The sequence below is a fragment of the Bombus impatiens genome, unplaced genomic scaffold (genome assembly GCF_000188095.3).
Source record: "Bombus impatiens unplaced genomic scaffold, BIMP_2.2 scf_0298, whole genome shotgun sequence".
Classification (NCBI taxonomy): domain Eukaryota; kingdom Metazoa; phylum Arthropoda; class Insecta; order Hymenoptera; family Apidae; genus Bombus; species Bombus impatiens.
In genome coordinates this window covers 67,437-84,650 of record NT_176717.1, presented here as the reverse complement: position 1 = coordinate 84,650, position 17,214 = coordinate 67,437, and the positions used below count along the sequence as shown (strand labels likewise).

Genomic DNA, 17,214 nt, shown 5'->3' with positions numbered 1-17,214 from the left:
AAATTACGATAATTTCGACTCTCAGCGAATCGACGAGAACGTATGCCGAGCAATCCCAAGATACACCATCATTTTAATCCCGTATGATCTGGAAAAAGCACAAGGATGATCCGCCATCTAATCCGCTTAATTCCCTCGGTGGACCTGCCGCGTTTGCACTGCCACACGCTTCGAGATCAACGTGACTCGGAATCATCGTCATGCTGACTGCGGCAAAACGCACCAGGAAACAGCCAGCGTGTGTTGTAAATCAACTATACTGACTCGACTACTTTAACCCTCGCTCTGTGTCTTCTAGCGCGAAACGATAGCGGTACGAAACAATTTGTATTGCTATGCTTCATTTTAACACGCGTGAATTTAGTCGCTCCAATTTGCTGATAAGCACGTCGTGCGTCGTGCGTGATACGATATTGTACTAGCTCTGTAGCGATCACCCGCTTACTCTAGTGGGAAAATCCGTTTTATCTGTCTCTTTTCCCTTAACACTTTGATTGTCACGTCGAAATCACACGTTTCGCTCAGGACGCCACGGGAGTATTTTTATTATTCAAAGCATATAATGGCAGAATAATAATAAATTGACGATGTAAGACAACATTCTTCCCCAATCGACCGTTTATCTTATTGGTGGTCACGGGTGACCACCGTGGCGCCTTGCTAACGGTTGATAGCGACATATTATAACAAGGCTTCGTTTATTTCAACAAACCATTCGCATTCGTTGTTTCGTCGTAAGCAAAACGTGCAGAATATATCGTCGAAACGTGTCGAGGATATTAGTAAACGGTATTTGCTCGTTCTATACATAATAGTAAGGTATGTTCACGCTTCTAACTTCAATTATACGATTATAAAGCAGCATTTACGATTATTTTCTAAGCTGTGTTTATAATAATATTCGTAGATTACTCCTCAAAGATATGGATGCAAACACAGTGCACCGTTAAATGCAAGATTTGTTCTCTTTTTTTTTATTGATGTTCTAATAAAAATGTTTAATCGTTCAGTGGGACACTTTTTATTTCAAAGTATCTTCCATTTATCGGTTATATTAAAAATGCCTTAACTGTCAATTTTCATTCAATTTTTACAATTGTAAGAAGTCAAGCGCTCCGGTCACCAATGACCACGGTGGCAGTCAAAGTGTTAAAAAAGGGTGTACGAGTACCTTCTTACGGTGTGTTACTTGAACATTATGGAAACGTTTATCGACGAATTTGCTGTTTAAACGATGTATCACGAATAACAGAAAGAAATAGAAGCTTGGTCCAGACCTTTGGAAACTGTTGATTCCTTGAATCTGCGACCATTTGCACATCGTAGAAAACATCTGCCAGAATGGCTATTATATCCCGCGAAAGAAACACTTGGAGAAAGAAAATACCAGAATAAAGACGGAAAATAAACGAATAATATTCGGAGATTCCTTTCACAGGTGCTTTTACTCCGTTCAAAATTCAGTTCGTTGCCAATTTCGAGGTTACGAAAACGAAACAGTCCCAAGACACGCAAAGTCAAACCTTAAGAAATCTTCGCTGTAATTTTCCGTAGTTTCGTGACATGCTCTATTCTTCCAATGCTAATTCTATTCTCTTGCATTTTCAAATTTATCCCAGATCGCATTTTTCGTGGAAAACAAGGTTCGAGAAGATGTCGGGTTGACCGCGAGCGAGCGGATACAATTGTTCGCTGGACATCGGATGAATTTTATTGCTTTCCAGTCGGTTAGACGCAGAAAATACATAAACGGTGTTGGATAGGTGTCTGAAAGTAAGCGGCCGTGAATGAACGACCATCTGGGCCGCGTGTTCGATACGATTCGTTGCCCTATTCGAACTTCGATTTCCATCCCATTGAGTCGTTCCTTCTCGGAGTCCTCTTTCCCCCTTCTTCGTTCCACGTAAATTCTTCTTTTCAGATATTTTTATCTCAGCTTCTTTTAATTAGCTGCTAGCTATCTTTATTAAACGCGTAAGTTGATTCAATATCCTTTCAGACTACAAACATTTTCTTGTCTTATGGCGAAGATTTAAAAGAATTTCCAGCATTCCAATGTTATTAACAGACTGATAAATTTAGCGAACGCATTTAACGATAATTTAAATTTCTTTGGCCATCCTTTCGTCATCTTTCAAATCCAATGTACAAATAGCTGTGTACCCCGCGGGGGGTGTAGCCACCCACATGATAATCTAACAGCTAAAAAATTCTACCAAATGTCCAAACTGGACAAATTGTGAATGTAAACGATTAAATAAAAAAATAAAAAAGATAGCTGTGCGATGAGGATTAGATAATTAGGCGACTATTTGAAGTATAAATTACGTACCGCGATATTTCGTCTAAGAAAAGGGGCCAACCAGTTTAAATAAATAGATAAATGTAAAGAAATTTGATCTGTATTTATGTAATTTCGCGCAAATGTGATGAATAGCAAATATCATCGAGTTTATACTTGAAGATTATTTTATTCAAAAAGTTAAATACAATTTCATTGAAAATAGACATCGGTATCTTCCATATACTAATATTATAACGAGCGATATTTTTAAGATTTCGTAAGAATAAAAAAGTCCTCTCGTATGAAAAATCACACGATTAGTTGTAAAACGAAATACGAGAACGATTATAATAATACGTGAATAGTCTTTGATCGTGATCGAATCAATTGCAATGAAATGGCTTGTGACGCCGTTGTAATCATTAAAACGATCAAAATTCCAATTAAAGCGAATAACTGTAATCAATTACCGATTCTCTATCACACAAGAAGATCACATATCACACAAAGAATTAACTTCGTCCCCTATCTCTTCACCGATCGCCTTTCTTTTTTTTTCCTTGCCAATCGACGAGACACACGCCGTGTTCTCCATCGCGCTTCAGTTAGCTCGAGCGAAGTTCGCGTTGATCGATCGCGAAACCAGCCGCGAAACGAACGAACGACGCGAGTAATCGGTCGAACAGATTGGTCGGGGCGAGCACGGCGAATCGCGGAGCGTTAAATCGCTTACTTATTCATACGGAGCCTGTGTTTCGCAGGCCATCGAGTGCGGATTACAGTACTTGAGACACGATACACCGCGGCCGTAGAAACGCCAGCAACTGATCGCAATCACTGACATTCAAATCCGACACCTTTCCACTTGGTTTCCCGCTTTTTGCCACGTCGATATGTATATTCATCTTGTTCATCGATTCGATAGACTATCCGTTTCATAAATATACATTGTCACTTAACCGTGCCACAATTGAACAATTGAGCAGTTAAACTGTGTAGAAATATTGTCAGAGAAATGTGATCCTTTTAATTACGAAAGGATTAAATCATTTTCACTATTGAAAAAGTTTCAGAAAGCGAAAAGAAAAGTATTAGAAAGTTTATAGATCGAAGGATTAATAGATTCAGCGTTATTTTTATGATTACAGACTCTCTTTCGATCAGAGATTTTGGCAGTGGAAAATCACGTTTCTCCGCGGCTAGAATAATCCAAATTCAATGCCGTATATTCAATGGAGTAAATTTAGTCATCTTTCTGATAAAAATTCCAATTAATCTCGCTTCGTTAATGTGGCGTCGATATTTCACGATTCCATCCAAAGTGAAAATAACTTAGATCTATCAAGGAGTCAGTTATTTTTCCATCCGGAGCGGATAATCCGTGCGTTTTACGAGGCTAAATACTATCGTGGGACGGCGCATACTTATGGAAACCTTTCTATCCCGCAACATATCCCTCCGAAGTGATCCACATTCCCGGCATGAAAAACACGGTATCACTTTCATCCTTGAAAGCTGATATTGTTCACGAACCCATCGACGAGCAAATGATGCAACGAACATGTTCAACCAGGAAGACCCTTCGCGCCGATCCACGTTCAAAGTACCGACGAAAATGTCGTCTTGCTTCCTCTTAGCGATTACCATATATAAAAAAAAAAGAAAGTAGAAAGAAAAAAGTCTTAAACACCTGTTTTAAAACTCCCAGCAAACTTTGTTCGACGAAATCAGCATCGAGGTCGAGAAGCAAACCATAACTCGCACGTGTTGTCCACGAACTAGCTTTCCTCCGTGGTTTCCCTTTCGTCCGACAATTTCTTCTTCTATCCAGCCTTCACGGAGATGGCCCAGGCCTGAAAAGCGGCGTAAAGTAAAGTACATAAGGTCAAGGAGTGGCAAGTGGCTCCGAGTTTCTCAAGTGTCGGTCGATTCAACCGTGCAGACCCCTTTTTCGCCTTTGCTTCTTTTTACAATTTCTTCGCTTCCTTCTCCCTCTCTCTCTCTCTCTCTTTCTTTCTTTTCACCGTGGTGTCCCGTTTCTCTTCTTCTCTTTCTCTCGAACATGACCTAAAACCTAACCTAAACCACGTGGACCAACTGCCCCTTTTCATCGTCGTTCCCATCCATCTTTCTCTGTCTTTCTTTCCACCTGGTGCCCCGTTACCAAGTTTACCTCTCTTTCATCCAGAAGGACATTCCGGTCCTTTTCACCGGCTAACTCCTTCGATTTTTATCTTTCCGAGGATTTTCTGGGTCAAGTGTGCCACGCTCCAGGGATTTTATAAATATTAAATGGCGCGAGGAGAGATTCGATGCCTGTGGCTCGTGTTCCTTGGGCTTGTTTTCTTCTTTGGGGTGGCTGCTTAGGCGAGACAGCTCTTTCATAGAGTTGTCAAGGTTTTGGGAACTAGAGTCGACTATTTTTACTCTTGATTTTAAATAGTTCTCCTTTTACTCGAGGAATACAGACGCATATGCTGGCGTTCACAAGCATGGAGACACCTCGGTTTTCTTACTTTATCCTTGTGTAGCGGCTTTTACAAATTATTCTAATTTTCGTCAGGATAAATTAGATTTATTTGTAACTTTGTTGCTAAAATATATCCTTTAGAAAATAAGTAAGTTCCCATTGAATTAAAATACCATTCCATGAAGCGCCATTATAGCCATAGGCATTTGAAATTTATTTATTTTCTAACATTGTCTCGTTTTTAAAGTTTAAATGTATTTGTAAAAGAATGCAATTGTAAAGTAGAAAGTAACGATTATCCTCGAGTTTCAATAAATTCGTCATTGTCGAAAGAGGATATATATTTTATATATTTTGGGGGGAATGTCTGTGGAAGTTCGTTCATTTCAAGCGAATTGTAATATGCTCTTTTTTTTGTTTCAGGTGAGTACTTAGATGAAGTTACGGTATAGAGGATCTAAGTGCAAGTACTTGTAAGTTCCTTGGGTGGCGAGTGATTAAGAAACTTTCTTCCTATTCGAATTTTTCCTTTTGATAATAACGAAGTTAGAAAAAAGTTAATTAAAAATTTCATCGTAATCTTTTTATCAAACTGATATAAAATTATTACTTTGACGCAACGTTTAATATTTAAAAAACAGAGTGGAACAGTGTAGAATATTAAATCGAAGCATATGACAAAAATTGGTAAAAACGGCCAGGAAAATTGGAAAAGCGACTAGCAAAGCTGTGAAATAACAATCTCTATAATTTAAAATTCTTCTCTACTTTCAAATATAATATGTCACGATTAAAATTTAATAATTTCCACCCAGGTTTATAGAATATTAACCATTCAAACTCTAGAATAATAATCTGCAAAAGCTCTAAAATTTTCCATTATTTCTAGATGTTATAATTTCACGCGATTCAAAGAACTCTATCGCTCAAAACATTCGAAATTCTAAAGTAATAATTTCGAGAAACTAAAATTCTCTACTACTTTCAAATATAATTTTACACGATTTAAAGAAATCGAATAATTTTCCCAAAATCCCTTTCCCTCGCTAGTTTCATTTTTCAATGGCCTCCATCTTCGAACAACCTTCGAACATTTCCAAACTTTCCAAGTATTCGATTCCAAGTACAAACTGGAATTTTTCTTCATTTCTGTAAAGTGTATCGAGGGAAAGATTTTATTATTCCGCGCGAACATTCCTCCTCGTTCGTGAACGTCGAAATCGGCGCATACCTTCTAATTTCAATTACTCGGGCCGATGGAAACCTCGTCTTGTCCCAAGTGTTTCCAACGCGATCCAACGTTGGATCGTGTCGACATTCTTGCATAATTTTGTCCAGAAGCCAGTTTCGATGGAACATCGAACGTCTGACGTCGCCAAAAGGGGATATCTTAATTCTTTTCTCGCTGGCTCGAGTACTTTGCATACCGATTTTTATGTGCTACCTCGAAATCACTTTCGTGTTCGTTCACCATACGCTTCGTTTGCTTTCTTTTTATGGCATCTTGGGTTGCAAACGTGTAAAGTGTTGGGTCTCGGCTATAGTTTTCTAAAATTACATACGTTGATTTATGTTCCCTTAGCCTGATGTCTGTTTATTTTTATTTCACGTTTCTGTATCATTTTAGCTTTCTACGTTACAAGCTTTCGATTAATATTTTCCAAAAATTATTTATCTTACTTAAGTCCTACGAACAATTTCCATTCGTTGATATTTTAAGTTTCTACATTATTTATCGTTGTAAACGCGAAAAGCGTTGGATCTCTTTCAATCTTTCCAAGATCGTTATTTATTATTATTTTCAGTTTACGTATCACATCGATAAAGAAAGATCGTAAGAGAAATTCTTAACTAAGAAAATTCGTATAAAAATTCTTGACGAGATTTACGAACAATCCATCGTTCTTTAATAATAAAAAATTTGAAGGTAAACCAACTGTACCATGGATGAAGCTTTCTTGGAAACCAAGACGAGAATATATTACTTCCTATTCCGAATAAAAGGATGGAACATGATGAACATGCTCAAACATTGGTTTAACTCGACCACTGGCATCGACCACGAAGATACACGCAAAAGTAGCAATAAAACAGATCCCGTGCGTTCGAAAGTAACCATCAATGGGAGGCTCCATCTTGTCAGACTTCCTTGCTTCCCTTTTCTTCCAAGGGCGAGCAAGTAATCATCCCGAACGAAACATTTCGCTCGACGTCTTTCTCAAAGTCTGCAGACCGAATGAAAAGAGGAAAGTAAAGAGTCTCTGGTAAGAGAATACCTGAGTCAAGAGGGTAACTTTCCTCGAACCTGATTCACCATCATTCTTACTTCGTCCAGTTTTTATCGGTGCATCCGACAGAAATTAGCATCGTTAGGATAGAATTTTTCTTGAATTTTATTTGAATAGAACGTTTAAAAATTCCATTAAAATGGAACTTTTATTTTAGGGGAAAACGTAATAAAGCTTATTTATCGTAGAAGCTTCAAACTATGGTGTCTTAACTTGGAAATCCTTCGATCAGATTTTACTTAACTTAAGAAAGTTTTTGCCGATTCCTAGGATGGAAACGAAGTTTTGGAAATCGAATTAGAAAAAATAAACGCTCACTCTTGAAATCGTCAAAAAGATAACGTTGGAATGTTAGAAATTTTCAAATATTTTGTAGATAAATAGAAGCAGAATTCTAACTTTGGATATTTTAAGAGATAGGAGAAATTACGGAGAAATGGAATTCTAATTTCCGAGATTCTAAACGATAAGGTTTTAATTTTAGGAATTCCATTGTAGCGGAGCGTTCACTTCGTCGATACTTTTAATCGAATACGATTTATCGATATTATTACCTCTGACGACTTGCTTGTTTCATTTTCCTTTACTTTGTACGGCGATGATATTGGAGATCCGGTTGAAAAATATGCAAAAGGCTCGTGGCCCAACGCGTGGAAATTTATTTGACGTTCCGACGTTCGTTGCATTCCGTACGGTCGAATTAACGGGCCTGGGCTGAAGTTTCACGGCGATTCGAATGAGAAAACCGGAGAGAGGTAGAGTCGCGCTAGCGTTAGAATTACCGCGGACAGTCTTGCCGCCAAATTTATTAGCAATAACTCAACGTACAGCGGTTCGTTGTTAATTGAGGAAAACAAACGGCTAAAGAAACACTTTGCTTTTACTCGTGTTTAATTCTCAGTTAAATTTCTAATCAAAACTGAAAAATACCTTTCTACATTTTCTTTCTACAACGCGTAAAACTATCAAATTAAACTTCTCATCTTAAATCTCAACTGTACCGATAATAAATCGCAGATCTTCTGGAACCTGATATTATCAATTTATGAATTTGTAAAACGTTACGAGCTATACATTTGCAACGATCCTAATTTTATTCGGTTGTCCGAAAAGTGTCTTTCTTTTACAGACACGTGTTTTACAACAACGCATCTTTATACAAACATGAAACCTAATCTGTCGACGCTTGTGATCTTTATTTTGATAGAACAAAATGGATCATACGTAATTCGATAAAACTATATAAAACGAAAAATCTTGCGCATCCATTATTTCCTTATTAAACGAAAGAAACTTTCCGGACGACCTAATAACTTGCCAGCTATAAGCTTTTCCCCAACGCTTTTATAGAAATTTCTATAGAATTCTTCGCAACGTTTCACCGCATATGTTCCGTGAATCGAAATACGTTTCAGTGCCGTCTAAGAGAATTAAATATGGAAACGCGGCACCGAACAAATCACTGCTCTTCGTTCTCGTGTAAGAGATAAGGAAAGGAAACGGAAGAAAGTCTCTACGTGAAAATGCGAAGAGGGCAGAGTCCATTGGTAGGGTTAAAACTCGGAGACACCCGTTTCAACAGCGGCTAAATAGAAGAAAGGAACCGAGGTAGGAAAGGGAGAGACAACACGTTCTTTTCCAACGTGGTTCATGGATCTTTCAAACAGCTTTGTTTCTCGCGGAGGTGCTGCTTGCTGATTCGTTGGTTGCTTATCATTTTCACCTTTGACGCACGTAGATTGGTCTGGATGACGAGAGCCAGCCGACACCTTTCACCCTTTGCGTTCATCCTTTCTCCTTTTTCTTTTTTTTTTCTTTTTTTTCGCTTCCTATCCCCGCCGCGTGTTCCCCTCTGCCCTCTATTTCCACTCTTTTCACGCACCCCCAGCCATTCAGAGAGTCGTCGCGGCCGTTTCTTCATGCTCGGAACCATCCATCGAGGCCCGCGACATCGATGTTTTAAACGAGATCGCGGGGATAGGGTGTCTTTGAATTGGCTCGTTTGCCTATCGACCTGGCCTCTGATTTCTGGTTACTTGTCTGACGAGTGAACCGAGGGTGGAAATGTTTGCGTGTGAAGTTTGAACTGTGGGATTGATCGTGTACTCTTGTAAATTGTAACCGAGCTTATAGCCTTTGAAATTATTTGTTCGGTAACGCGCAGTTTTCATGTTTGCCGATTATAGGATTGGAACTATAGCGTAGCTGTCGTTGGTTTCGGTATTTTGGCATTGCGACGTTTTCGTATCGCATCGGCAACGATTCAAATATTCCGAATAGAAATGTTTTTTTTTCTTAAAACATCCTCGTCCGCGTTGTATCAATCTTTCTGCCGATCGTTGTAATTTTTTATTAATTTCCAAAATTCCTTCGCTTATCTCTCACCGCAGGAGGGACAGTTACGTTCCATTTTTCACTGGCTAACAAGCGACAGCTTGGTCTTACTAATACCTCGCGCATGTCGTAAATTTAATGGGCGTAATCTCGCGTAAACCGAACTTACAACGTCTTTTCACCCCTCCTACCACTCATTCCATTTCAGAAGCTTCTCTTCTTACCCTGGCACCATTATTCTCCGGCGTTTAACGTATCAGAAAGTCAAACAACGTCGCGCGTGTCCACAGTCGTAACTTTTTTTTCTTTTCTTCGAAACTACCACTGATAACTCGAGTCGTAAATACGGTGGCGCGCAAAGAAATGGCGCGCCAAGATTCAATTACGGCTCACCCCTTATCTTGTTCGACACGTTTATCGTCGCGATAGCAAGATTAGTTATCTGAGAATGAACGACCAGTTATAATTTACCCTCTCCGATTATTCGCCTTTGGTTCTACTTCTTTTTTTTCTTTTTTTTGGCTTCTACGAACAATCGGTATTTCGGTATTTCTTGGCTGGTACTCGAGACTTTATTTATCTTGTCATATAATCTTGTCATATATCTTGTTATCGATTTTTTTATACTCGCCAAGAGAATTTTGTTTTCCTTTTCTTTCGAGTCGCTTTAACGATCGATACTACTTTTTCGATACCCAGGCTACGTATGTTTATGCAAATTCCTATTTTGATGGCCAAGACTAACGAAATGGAGCTTACAGGATTTGTTTCACCCACTAAATATGGATATTCGCATATTTTTTCTTTTGTTCGTTTAATAATGGCACGTTGACGAACGCAGAATTGGCTAATGCAGAAACACGTGCATTTTAGTACCTCGTAGCAAGCTTATTATATACCTGGTTCACCGTTGAAAGAAAAGACATTATTGATTGTAAACTTTTATAAAGTAAAGAAGATTGTAAAAGAATTTAAAATCGTTGTATCGAAACGTTCCATTATGTATTTTATTGCGATATGAAATTGTAGATTGGAATGAGAAAAAAGAATGTTACATCGTCGTTCTTTTTTTTTTACACCATTGTAGGATCTTTTTTTGTTTATATAGAAGATAATCGAAGAGTACAAGGAAGGAACTCTATTTAGTATAATTATCTCCTAACATAATTGCCATGATTAGATCGCCGCGTCACGAGGAAAATGCAAAAGCGATTGGAATTTCCTTCGTAAGTTCGTTGATGCTTCTCGTGGTATCGATGTGGAAAGGGGATGTAAAAGATTCGAGGTCTTTTCGCCAACGACAGACAGGGCAAAAAGGGTGAAAAAATATTGACAGACTGTGTAATAAACGCTAGGTGAACCTTTTGCTGCGCTTCGACGCGACTGCATCCATTGCATCGTTCGTATAGTCACCGATGCAACGATAGCCCTTTGTCTCTTTCTCTTATTCTCTATCTCCCTTCGAGTTGTTTCTTTTCGATTCTGCCGGTTCACAGGCCTGTTCTTCGTGGCAGGGCCAACTGCTAGCGATGGCTTTGAGACGCTTCGAATTTTTCCATCCTGTTACAAAGCGAGGCAAGCGAGGAGATTCTCGTAACGATCAGCACAAATCGACGTAATCTCCAAATTAAAATTACGTCTTTGTTTTTTCAACGAAAGCAAAAAAGTTAATTCTGCGTTAAAATTCATACTTACGCGTCTACGTTCGATTTCAAAGAATGAACTAATCGTATTCTTATCCGTATCGCAATAAAAATAAGGCGATAGAAGTACATCTTTCAAAATAGAAATTAGCGAACTTTTTTCAAAAACGACGTGTAATACGTAAGACGTGCCTTTACCTAGAGATTCTTTTAGGAACTTGTTACGAACCTACTTGTTGTCCACGAACGTATCTCGTACAGTGTTTTACTTGGACGTTTCTTCGGATCGTTTTATCGACGTATAATTTTACTCGCTGTTTTCTTCTATTATTATTCGTCACTCGTGCCATTTATTCTTCTCAATCGTTGGCAACTAAGTGATTGCGGATTTTGTCATTAGGTGTTATTGACAAAATCCGCAGTCGCTTAGTTGCCAACCCAATACAACAGACTCATCGAAGACGACGCCAAGACGAAGCGAATATTTCAAGTATTTTGCTATATTTTACCATCATTACCCGTCTCGTTTAATGCAGTCAAGTAGATGTAAAATAAATACGACTATAAAACTTTTCCTGCTCGTAAATAAATTCATCGCAGAAGAAGTTAATACGAGGTAATCATCATTCTTACCGTCACGTTCCTACCGTTATTTCGACGATTATACCTTCAACTTTAAGCTCAACGGCTGATAATAAATCTCAGCAGGGGCAAGAGGAGAAGGATGGCCATCGCTAGCGGGGCCGCGCTCGTGGCGGTCAGGTATGCGAGGCTTGCAGACGAAAAAAATAAAGCGAGATGAAATAAGAAAAGACAAAAGAAACGCATGGACGCAAGTGGTGGTGCAACGAAGAGGATCTACAGTCACCTGAGCGTGGGATAGAGAAAGTATATGGCGAAAGGGTGGGTGGGCGGAGAAGGGTGGAAAAGGAGCGTGAGTTGCATCGAATGCGAGAATGAAAGGACGAAGAGGAAGAGACAGGGACGAACGACGGAGAATCAGGATGAAGGTAGCCTAACCTGACCAAGAGCCATCGAGTCTAAACAATCGGACGATCGTCCTTCGAAATATCTCTGGCTCCTGGGAACACGTTTATGCGTGTACGTGTTCTTTCTACCTGTTTCGGACTGTTTGCCGTAGCTTGCTCGTCAGGCTTTTGTGAAATTTCTGGCCGTGACGGTAGCCAGCAACAGCCGATGTCTCGTAAATACGATTTTAAAAAGGAACAGACGTCTATCAGGATTTTTACGTACGAGACTGTATTCGTGATAGAATTTCTTCTCGTTTACAATTAAATTCTCTGTTCGCGTAGGATTTTAGAAGGAGTAGACACCTCTTAGGAACTTTATATAGGAATAATAAATCGAAGAAAAATTTATGCGTTAAGGGGTTAATGTATTTTTATTATACGATATCATCATCGTCATTATCATCAAGTTTATATCGTTCGACCCTTTCGATCGCGAGAGTTTCGTTCGTGTATCGCGCCACGCGTTCTCGAGCACTTGAAACGTCTGCGTTGTTTTTCGAAAGAGCAATCGTCAGTTTCATTAAATAGCCACAGCCAGTAGTTAGTAGCGTTTCGTTTGTATCTCTCTCTTCCATAAGATCGAGCGATTCTATCGAGAGAATTCCGAGGATGCAGCAAAGATAAGTTAAATCTCGCTTCATCGACACTTATCGATGCATAGACGTTCGGCGAAACGATCGTTTACCGAATTTTCCATGCAATTGTTTGAAGCAACGCAGATATTTTAGATGGTCCGTTGCCTATGAAAATACCAGTGATCGTGTTTTAATCAAAATCGATAGTCGATCGATCATCTGCCATAATCGATGAATGCGCGTATCCTGCTCGATGGAAAAATCCAATTGAAACTACTCCAAATTAACTCTTTATTCAACAATAGCGTTCCACTTTTCAAAATTCCCCGATACAAATCCAATCTCTGGTAACAATTTCGGAAATCCCAGCTCTCGATTCTTTCACCGCCAAACCCCGGACCTGCGTTTTCATTTATTTCATATTCCTCGTCCCTTCTCGCAACGAGGTAAAATAAAAATTAAAAACATCCACGCGCGCACACACGCGCGCCTGTACAAAAGAGAAGATAAAAACAGCGGAAAAGAGGTAGAACGAGGTACGAATCGGATTATATTGTTCGAGGTGGAGGAAATATTTCTACGGGGGTGAGTAACGAGCGGAGGAAAGTTGGCGAGCAGGTCGCACGAAGGATTTTCGAGTATCCGGTGGATCAACCTGCGGTTTTCCGGCGAGTTTGCCCGCCGCTCGACCAGCTATTCGGCTCCAAATTAAACTCCCACCCGTGGCCGTGGCGGCGCGGCGTTTACGCCGAAGCCACGTGTAAACTCGAGTGCAATTCGCCCTCGTCGAGACCGACCACGGCCGCGAAAACCGCGACGTCGTCGTTGTTTTCCAGAGTGATTACCGACCGCCAGGCCGCTTTTATTCCGCGCAAACGTACCGTGCTCCTCGTCGTCGTCGGATTTCGATCGATTTACGCTGCGCACTATAGACGGATCTTCTGCCTTTATTTTCTGCCTTCTTTTTATTTCTATCTTCTCTTCGTTTGTTCGTTTCGAACAGTGGATTATGCGTCCCGGTGATTATTCGCGAAGAGTAAATTGTAGGATTCGAGGATTAACGAAGATTGGAATTGGAAAGTTTAAGCATTAACCGAGAACAGTTTTTACAAGACTCGAGTATTTAAGGTACGTAGTCGCGGAATCTAGATATTACGGAGGAAAGATTGGAAAATTGTTATATTATTGAAGGATACGAGGATGAAGATTATATAGAAGAATGGAAAGAGAAAGGACGGGCGAAAAATCGAGAAACCGTTAATGGAAAGAGAATTTGGAAATTTTATTTTTTAGAATCTTTAAATGGTAGCCCGAAGTGGTCGAAACAGCTTGCGTTAGATTCCAGGTAAATTCGGTTGTGTTTAATTTTGGCACGTTTATATCGTAGAATGAAAGGAGATCTCGAATTTTTGAAATAAGAAATTGACGACGTTACGTAGACAGGTTTATGTGCCGCGTAATATTTTCAAAGTTGTTGATCGAAATTGTGAATACAGTGGTTCATGTCGAAACTAAGTTAAGCGCACGTAGAGACTGATGCACGAGTAGGACGCGTTCTCGAGATAGTGGAAAGGTCGGTCCGAACGAAAGGTCAGTTTAATTCCATTAGATCGTGGAAGCCTTTAATGTTCCCCTGCGTGGGCAGAAACGGTGAAATTTGCGGCCAGATCGGTCGAACAATGTCGCGTATCGTTGCATCTCCGCCCCCGAGTGTTTCACAGTTTCTTTGTTCGTGTTGCGATAATAGCGTCGGAATATACCCTCGAATATTAAACGTTTCATCGAAACATAGTTTTCCAATAATTATTTCTTCCAACTTTCGATATTATTATTTTATTCGATATCGCAAAATGTTGCCTCTATCGTACCTTTCCTTCTCGTTCTTCTCTCTTCTTTTTGTTTCTCAGACATTCCTTTAAGTCCATAATTTGCAACCGGCATGCTGCAAGAATTTTTAAAACGTATATAATAGCCGACTACTTGGTCAAGGACACTGATCTCTCTTCCTTTAGATTGTCAAATAAAAACAACAATGACCGTCGGATGTGAATGCCGTGTCCCGAAGCAAATATTACATCTCTTTCGATGTGCCGTACAATTTTAGTAATTAGTTTATGCGTGCCGTGAGATGGAAAAAGGTTGAAAATCACTGCTTTAAGATAATGTATCAAGCGCAGAAGTAGGACGCGCCCATTAACGGAGCAGGATTTAGTGGTTTTTTTTGTTCAACTTCGTGATCGTTATCGAGCTGAATCGCGATTATCCAATGTGAATCAGCCTGTAGAAACTCAGCAGCACAGAAGGTTGTCCGATGTTCGAAGATCGCCGAGCGTTTCTACTTATGGTGGACTAATGTATTTTGTAACTTGTAGATCTCGGATAAGGAGCAGTTGCGGCTTCTGGAAGTGACAGCGAAGCTTGTGGTGGTTCTCAACCATCGAACCCTCTCCCGATCCTATCCATTCGAAATTTTGAGCAACGTGTATTTTTTCATCAATACTTTTGCCCAATGGAAAAACAAGAATCTTAATTGTATCGATGGGAATCGGCGAACGATCGATTTCAATTCGTTAATAAAATATCTCTGTGAATATCGTTCTCGTTGGTTACCTTCGTATCTCGATAAATCAAGCTAAATGGGCTTTTTGTACGTGTAATTTTCCGAATGCTGCCAATTCCATCGATTAAACGATGGGAATATAATTGTTGCTAACGATTTGCTTTAATGATGCTCGTGCAAATATCGTTACGAACCGCCGATAAATCCAAGTTACTCCGCCAGACTTTGCCATAAGTTTTGTTATTTGCTGCGTTAATCGAGCAACAAGAATATTCATCCCATTCCATGGTAACTGATCGACTCGATTCTTCCCTATTAACTTACTCTATTCTCTACGTTGTTGTAGGTGTGGCTATACTACCTATTCATTAAGCTCTCATATTTTTATTCATACCGTGTGTACCACGTGTTCGTTTATCACGCTACCAAACACCTACACTTTGCCTGTACTTTCTTCGCTACTTTGTCACTCTACTTTCTACCGTACGACTAACACTATTACCTATTGCGTTACGCTATCGTTACGCTATTAATTACAATATCACGTCACTAACATCGTTACGCTACCAATTATACTACTCCTTAATCTACGATTAACCAGGCTGTTATACTTATCGCATTACTCTACCGATTACTCTATTGCGGCACTAACTATCCTGTCAACCAACCGTTATTACGCCAAAACCAGACCATTCGCTGTACCAACGCTACCGCTACTCGCTGATCGCTACTCACCTCTACATCCACTCATCCGTCATCCCACGTCATCCCACGTACATCTACTCTCTTGCACCCTCCTCCAACCTATCCACGCCATCCTGCGTCTCCCTACGCTACACCCATCGTACACGTAATCACCTCTCGAAGCTGCAACCTGTTCTCGCGTTAATAAACGCTCGCGTCGATAGTCGAACGTACCAAGAGTTCGGGACAACATTAGCCGGCGCAGACACCGGGAAATTGTTCCATCGCGGCGGTCTTTATCGTCGCGGCGCAGAGGATATCGAGAAAACGGCCGAATATAGCGAGAAAGAGACGGATTTCGGGGTGGCTGACCCCTTTCGCGAATCAGCTGTTCGCGAACCAGGGTGGGAGACGGCACTGGCGGCGGATCTCAAAGCATACCACAGGAGAAGAGGAACGAAGAGGTAGGAGGAGATAGACGAGAGCGGGACGAGGATGGAGCAACGAGACGAACGAAGTATTAGCCGCGGGGTGGAGGAGGATAGAGGATCGAGGTAAAATGGTCCAGAGAGAGCACGTTGGAGAAAAGACGAGAGAGAAAGAGAGAGAGAGAGAGATCGGTGGACGCGTGGGAGAGTTTGGCTCCAGCGGGATGGTGCTCAACCTTGCACAGGTGAGCGGAAGTCGGGACGAACATCTTTGAAAGTTCCATTAGCTCGTGGGAAATTCGATCCTTCTTCGCTATGTAGTTTTCTCCTGCGGTAAATCTGTTCCGTGATGGACCCTGCGTTTCATCATGGATTTTTGTCTCCGTTTGTTTGCCTTGTGAGGGTCTCGCGGTATGTTTAAGATTTAGGATATTTAAGGGTCACGATGGTTGGTTTTGTTGGTGATGGATGGCTGAGTTGGTTAAACTAGAGTGACGTACGAGGTGCTTTGACTTTTAGCTTTGAATTAGTTTCTTCCGAGTACGCAAGGAGTAATAATTCATTTTTATCAGCAAAGGAGAATAGAAACGAGCGACGAAATTAATTTTTGTTAGAATAACTTCGCGCGGCTGTAATAAAGAGAAGGAGTTTTGTTCATAAATGTCCCGTAACGTTTTTACTTGAAGCTAGTTTGTTACCATTTTGTTCTATTGGAACATCGTTCGATGAAATAGTATGAAAAAATGTTGTTCATCTATTATTTCCTTAAAAAGCAAAACAAACTTTTGAGCCAGTCTAATTATACTTTTGGAATACGAGTATAACTTTACATTACCACCTCGAGTTCGGTGTATGAAATTGAATAAGAGATCTGGGTTGGCAACTAAGTGATTGCGGATTTTGTCAATACCACCTAA

At 40.2% G+C, this 17,214-nt stretch overlaps 1 protein-coding gene and 1 long non-coding RNA gene across 2 annotated transcripts in view; both read left to right on the top strand.

The window, feature by feature from the left end:
• The window catches only part of LOC100746016 (glypican-4), a 135,018-nt gene that overhangs the window by 62,898 nt on the left and 54,906 nt on the right, over positions 1 to 17,214 (top strand). The window lies entirely within an intron of this gene.
• Positions 16,337 to 17,214, top strand: part of LOC117151571 — a 26,728-nt gene continuing 25,850 nt past the window's right edge. Inside the window, exon 1 of the long non-coding RNA XR_004461594.1 lies at positions 16,337 to 16,423. This is a non-coding gene — a long non-coding RNA (uncharacterized LOC117151571). The remainder of the gene's footprint in view (positions 16,424 to 17,214) is intronic.